The sequence below is a fragment of the Dendrobates tinctorius genome, unplaced genomic scaffold (assembly GCF_039654945.1).
Source record: "Dendrobates tinctorius isolate UK_male_01 unplaced genomic scaffold, ASM3965494v1 ptg000192l, whole genome shotgun sequence".
NCBI lineage: Eukaryota > Metazoa > Chordata > Amphibia > Anura > Dendrobatidae > Dendrobates > Dendrobates tinctorius.
The window spans coordinates 1,499,154-1,505,684 of NW_027361859.1; the positions used below are offsets into that span (position 1 = coordinate 1,499,154).

General features: G+C 43.4%; 1 pseudogene; it reads right to left on the reverse strand.

Annotated features, from left to right (window-relative positions):
* Positions 1 to 3,078: 3,078 nt before the first annotated feature.
* On the reverse strand, positions 3,079 to 3,794 carry LOC141055941 (fibroblast growth factor receptor substrate 2-like; annotated as a pseudogene).
* Between the last annotated feature and the right edge of the window lie 2,737 nt (positions 3,795 to 6,531).

Consider the following 6,531-nt stretch of genomic DNA (forward strand, 5'->3'; position numbering starts at 1 on the left):
ATAGGATAGAAAAACAAAGAGAAGGGAGGGGGTAAACGCAAGTATACACAATTGTCTCAGGACTAATAAACACTGAGTCCATTCTCCAAACTGTGGCTGCAGGGTCCTAGGAAGACCCGTGCAAGTTTTAGTGAGAGGAATGATTGCTCAAACCAGATCACTAATGCTCTATGATCCCACCACTGCCACCAAATTGTCACGAAAAGGGGGTGACCTTTGGCCAGCACACGGCTATCACATGTACAGGGGGCTTATCTTAGTTATCCGACCACTGCTACAATGTGATTAAAACAGCAAGCTAGTCTTGACCTATCAATTTACCACAGGTGGGCTTATTTTAGTTATCCCACTGCTGCCAACAATGTGTTACAAACTGCTGGGATTTATGTATATCCCAATTTCTAGTTCCGCTTTGGAACTTGCAGCTTTTTGGGCACTCCTCTTATCCTCAGGACAGTCAGGGAACTGCACCTAGGATATTTCGTTGCCGGATGGGCCACTTCACTGTGGACTGGCTATCAGGTATGCTGCAGCAAGGGAATTATAAAAGCTCTGGCCGCAGCCAAACAATCAGCCTATAAAACCCATTCTGTCACTGCCAGCGGTACCCACCTAGCCCAGAACACACTTCGCCACCACCAGCTCCGATTACTCTATCAAGGCTAAGTGCACACATTGTGGAATTCCCGCAGTAACCCGCGGTAACTTCCGTGGGAATTCCAGAATTCCATTCCGCTGGAAAACCGCATTTTAAATTCCCGCGATTTTCCCGTGGAAAAACTAGCGATTTGCAAGCGTAATTAGCTTTCAGAATGCTAGCTAGCTGATTGACAGGTTGGTCACACTTGTCAAACATAGTGTTTGACGAGTGTGACCAATTTTTTATTATTGAGGCTGCCTATGCAGCATCAATAGTAAAAAGATCTAATCTAGTGTTAAAAATAATAAAAAAAATAAAAAATTGTTTTTTATCAGCTTCCGGCGTCCCACGCAGCCTTCTCGATCATCGCGATGGTCTCGTTCCCAGTAATGCTTTGCGACAATGACCATTGATGACATCGTGGTCTCGCGAGACCGCTAGGGTATTGCGAGACCGCGACGTTATCAAAGGTCATCTTCGCAATGCATTACTGGGAAGGGACCTGCCGGGAGGATCAGGAAGGATGGGGATGCTGCGAGGGATATCGGAAGGTGAGAATATGATGATTTTTTTATTTTGATTCTTTTTTTACAGGGATATGGTACCCAGAGCCTGGAGGAGAATCTCCTCTCCTCCGGACCATGGGTACCATCCGCAAATGTTCTGCTTTTCTTTTCGCATGGTGGGCACAGCCACATGTGGAAAGTAAGCAGATCAATGCATGCCTATGTGTACGGAATCGCTGCAATTCTGCAGAATTAATGAGCATGCTGTGTATTTTTCCACTATGCGATTCCGCCACGGGAAAATCCGCAGCATTAGAACAGCATTGCGGAATCCCACAGGAATGCATGGGATGCTGTTTTTTGCGTTTTCACGGCAAAAACACGCATTAAAAACCACCGTGAAAAAAACGCAGCCTAATATTTCCAAATGAATAAAGGGGTACGAAGCCAACCCAAATTAGTAGCATAATTAAAATCAGGAAATTCAGTATAGCGCATAGAAATGAACTAGTAATTTTATATTTTACTCAAAAAAGGTAGGCAGTGTTTACAGAAGGTATAAAAAGATTTTGCAAAATGAGACAATTTAAAGTATGTGCAAAGCAATTACAAATAAAAAGAGGATTAAAAGAAGAAAAGAGGCACTCACATGTTGCTTAGATCATTCCAGGCTAACCAGGCTGGTAGGAGGAACCATACGTCACAGTGGGTCTTAGTGCAACAGCTTCCCAGGCAAGACTATAGGCTGGGCTGAGTTGCAGTAGCTTATACTTCTGGGCTTGTGACATCACTAAAGGGGCTTGTGAACCTGCATCCTCCCCTAGCTGCCAGGGTGCACATTTTGGTAGGAAAAATTATCATAATCATAACTTGGCTTGAGAAACTAGCAGCATAACGGCAGAAACATCACTCATCTTATATTGAAATTAGCTTTCTAATGACTCCAAACTCGGACTAGCTATTCCACTCTGTTCAGGAGAAATCCATTTCTCAGGTTCTTTTGGTGCTAGAATTTAGCAAAAGGCGCTGTAGCGAAGCTCTATCGAATCATGTCCCAAATATGTATCTGTAATATTTCTATCATAAACTGGCGTCGAGTTATGTTGAATAGTTAGATCTTAAACCCTATCCATTTTGGTCTCAGAGCACATTTTGGCAGACAAAGAGATTCTCTTCTAATTAATATTCATTTGGTAGGAGGGGGGGAACAGAAAGGAGTGAGTGAGCTGTAGTTTCATGTTACAGACTGTGAGTGTTACACGCAGGCAGAGGAAGATTAGAGCTGCAGGCATGACAGGGGAAAAGGAATGGGGGGTCAAACCCTCACCACTGGTATAGCAGAGTTCAGTATGTGTGAAATAATAAGGAAAATCATACGTCATAGTTACATTATCGTGACCGAGGCCATATTTTGCTCAATGATAGAAGAAGATGAAGCCTTGCTATTAACACATCCTGATATATCAGGTGTTAAATTATCACTGCTTTGTGACTCTGAGCTACTGAACAAAACCAACATGCTTCGGGACCTAAGACACACTCCTGGAATATGAAAACCTCAAAAAGAGGAAAAAAACAGACAGGCCTAAATGCATCTACACTAATACAGGGTGCAGCGGACCCAAGTAAAATGGCAGCTGCACAGGTGCAATAATACCAAATGAGTCAGCCAGCCTACAATCAGGGATTGGCCGTGTGGCACACCAGTGCAGAAAAAATAATCCACATGTGGCAGTGTTTACACAGGGAATTCAGGGCTTCTGGTTCACAGCCTCTTAGTAACACCATATCAGGGGGCTGCCCAGTGTCAACTAGAATGCATCCCGTGTGAACAGAGGCCACAGTTTGCAGAACCATTTGGGCCCATCTGCACCCTGAAAGAAATATAAAGTGCACAAAAACATATCAATATATGTAAGGTATTGGTTTATATTAAGGTCTTAATACGGAATACACTCCTGGAATAGCGGAAACATTTTCATACCCCATTCTTCACACACAGAAGGATTCTTGACGGTAATCACTGTCATAACTAGTGTCCCATATGGCTCCATTTAAATCTCCAGATTGAATACTACTAAGTGTTTTTTTCTCTTCAATTCACCTTTTATTGTGTTCCCAACCACACAGGCTTGGCCAAGTCCAAGATGCTCGTCTACATTAAGATAGCTGTGCATAGACATTTGAAAGCTTACGGTGTAGCGGTAATTTGGACCTAAATTGGATCTTGAATAAGGAATTTTGGACTTTTCTGAAGTTCTTGTGGAAGACGTGATGAATTCACTTCCAATAGGCTCTGGCCTTATGGTACATCGGATTGGTGAGGTTGCTAGGAGAGTGGGATAGGTGTCATACCGGTATGGGAAACTTTGTTCAGCATCTGCTACTGAAGAGTCTCCATCTGCATCAGAAATTACACTTATTTGATTTTTTTTCCATGCATATTTGTAGCAAGTTAAAAAGCTCTTCTGCACGGTTACATCTGAACCCAAATATGCCTTCTCCGGTCTGACATTTCCTACCACAGACAAAGGAAAACAGATCGGTGTCATAGCCATATTTCAGAAGGCTGATGTAAGGCAATCTCACAAACCCTCCTCTCCTTATATAAAAATTAGAGTAGACTCTGTAAGCTCACACCACAACATAATCACAGCAATAGGACCTGTGTGCCATTCACTCACATTGTCCTCTTCAATACATTGCTCACGTTGTTTCCAAATGGAGACCAGAGGCTGGAATAGAGCAATGGAGTCGAGAATGGGGGTTTAACTTATTCAACAGTGAGTTCAGGTTGTAGCTTGGTCATTTGCTCCGTCTTTGGTCTTGTTTCCCATTGATCACATCTGGGATGTCAATGACGTCAATTGCAAAGGGAGCTGCCAGCAGAGTATCTTGATGACTTGCTCATCTGCCTGCTTATGATTGATCAGCATCATACAGAGAGAAAAAGTGCAAGCTATTGCTAACACCCATTTGGACTTAACAAAAGTTAAGTGTGAATGGTAATCATGTCATTCAACTTCTGATTTGAACCACCCTGCATGTGTTAACTCCATTCAATGTTAGCAAGCAGTGTGAATGGTAATCATGTCATTCAACTTCTTTGCTATAATTTATCTGTTACATTGTTCTCAGTACTTACTGTTGTATTTCCATGGGGGGGGGACTCTATAGATGTTATCTCTTGCACACCAGGATGTGTTGAGCAGCTGTTGCTAATTTATAACTAAGCAGCTCCCACAATCCCTCTCTCCTGGCCCTGTATTGGGGTGTATAAATTTAGACTCATTCTAAGGGGTGCACGCATGTGTGGCGCTTGCACGCATTTAGCAAAACATCGCATTAGCTAAGCATCCAGCAAAAGACAGTTACTCCATGACAGGAGTCAGGTAATTCACACTTTGCTCTCCCTTTTATCCATGTGCTTTTCTCTATCCTCCTGTGTTCCCTTGCCATCCACATTCACCGCCCCATCCCCCCTCCATCACCACTCATACACATCAGCCCCTCTATACATCTCTCTCCCATATACAGCTCCCATGCACTCTTCACCTTCTTGAAAAACCTCAGCCCATCTTGCCCTAACACGTTGCACGCATTATTGTGTTGTTATGATATGCTTTTTAACTATATATTAATAAATTTCCATTTTTGGATCCTTTTTGCTCCCTCTTTGTTTCTATGTTGGTGTTATGATCTTATTCTGAACAATCAGGGCAACTGTTACCACCCACCTTTCGTGTCTACCTCTTTCCTCATAGACTGTAAACTTGCGAGCAGGGCCCTCTTTCCTCTTGGTATTTGTTATAATTTATGTCATTATTGTTATGCTGTAATGTCTATTGTCTGTACAAATCCCCTCTGAAATGTAAAGTGCTGCAGAATATGTTGGCGCTATAGAAATAAAATTTATTATTATTATTATTATTATTATTATTATTATTATTATTATTATTCTGAAGGGATCAGTATTTATTGAGATATGAGATTTATAACTGTTCGGTTTGATGTTGGCTGCCGCACTTCATGTCCTCATAACTACCAACCGTTATCCTGGGAGACTTCAACATCCCCATTAACAGCCCCACTTCCACATCTGCACCCCAGCTTCTATCACTAACCACTTCTCTTGGCCTCTCACAGCTCTCAACCTAAGAGACACACAAAGACGGTAACATCCTTGACATGGCCTTTGTCCGGCTCTGCTCAATCTCCTACCTAAATAACTTACCGCTTCCCCTTTCTGACCACAAAATTCTATCCTTCACGCTCACAAATCCTTGCCCACCCCAGCACACTCCTACTTATCACACATTCAGAAATCTACAAGCCATTAAACAGACACTTTCAAACTCCCTACACTCATCACTGTCCCCAATCTCCTCTTTTTCCTGTCCTGATCTGGCTGTTCATCACTAAAACGACACTCTTAGAAGCACCCTTGACAAAGTAGTGCCCCTCACCCTCACAACCTCCAAAGACAGAATAAAACAGCCCTGGATCACATCGTGAACTCAACTTCTCCAGCGATGCTCTAGGAGTGCTGAACGCCGATGGAGAAAAACCCGCACACCAGAAGACTTCATCCACTTCAAATTTATGTTAAGAACCTATAACTCAGCCGTTCACCTCGCCAAACAGACCTACTTCACCACCCTGATCGCCTCACTAGCCAACAACCCCAAGAAAGTTTTTGACACCTTTCACTCCTTCCTCAGGCCAAAAGCACAAACCCCTATTACAGACATTTGTGTGGATGACTTGGCCTCCCACTTTATAGAGAAAATAGATAACATCTGTCAGGAAATCCGCTCCCAACCACCAAGTGCTGTGACACCCATCCTTCCCCACATTTCCCCTGGCTCACTTTCCACATTTGATCCCATGACAGAAGAAGAAGTCTCCAGACTCCTCTCTGCTTCTCGTCCAACTACATGCACTACAGAACCTATTCCCTCACATCTCCTCCAGTCTCTCTCTCCAGTCGTCACAACTCACCTAACTACAATCTGTCAGGAACCATGCACTGCACTTGCTTACTGAGCCAGTGTGTGTGTCCTGAGTACAAAAACAGTGCTCAGAGATACCTGTGGAGCAGTGCAGGAGCAGTGACGATGCGTGCTTCAGAGTATCAGGACCTGAAGCACGTGACTGCTGGGGGTGTGGTCTATGCTCCACAGAGCTAGGAGCTGCAGGGAAACTCCTAGAAAGGTAACTACAGGACAATGTTACCAAGGGGCATAGACAGAGACAGAAACCAGATGAAGCCGGGGTCAAAGCACAAGATAGCAATACAGTACCAAAGGGTTAGACAGAATGGATAGTCAGGACGTAGCAATAGATCAGAAAACCAGAACGGGCAATAGACGGTACAATAGGGAC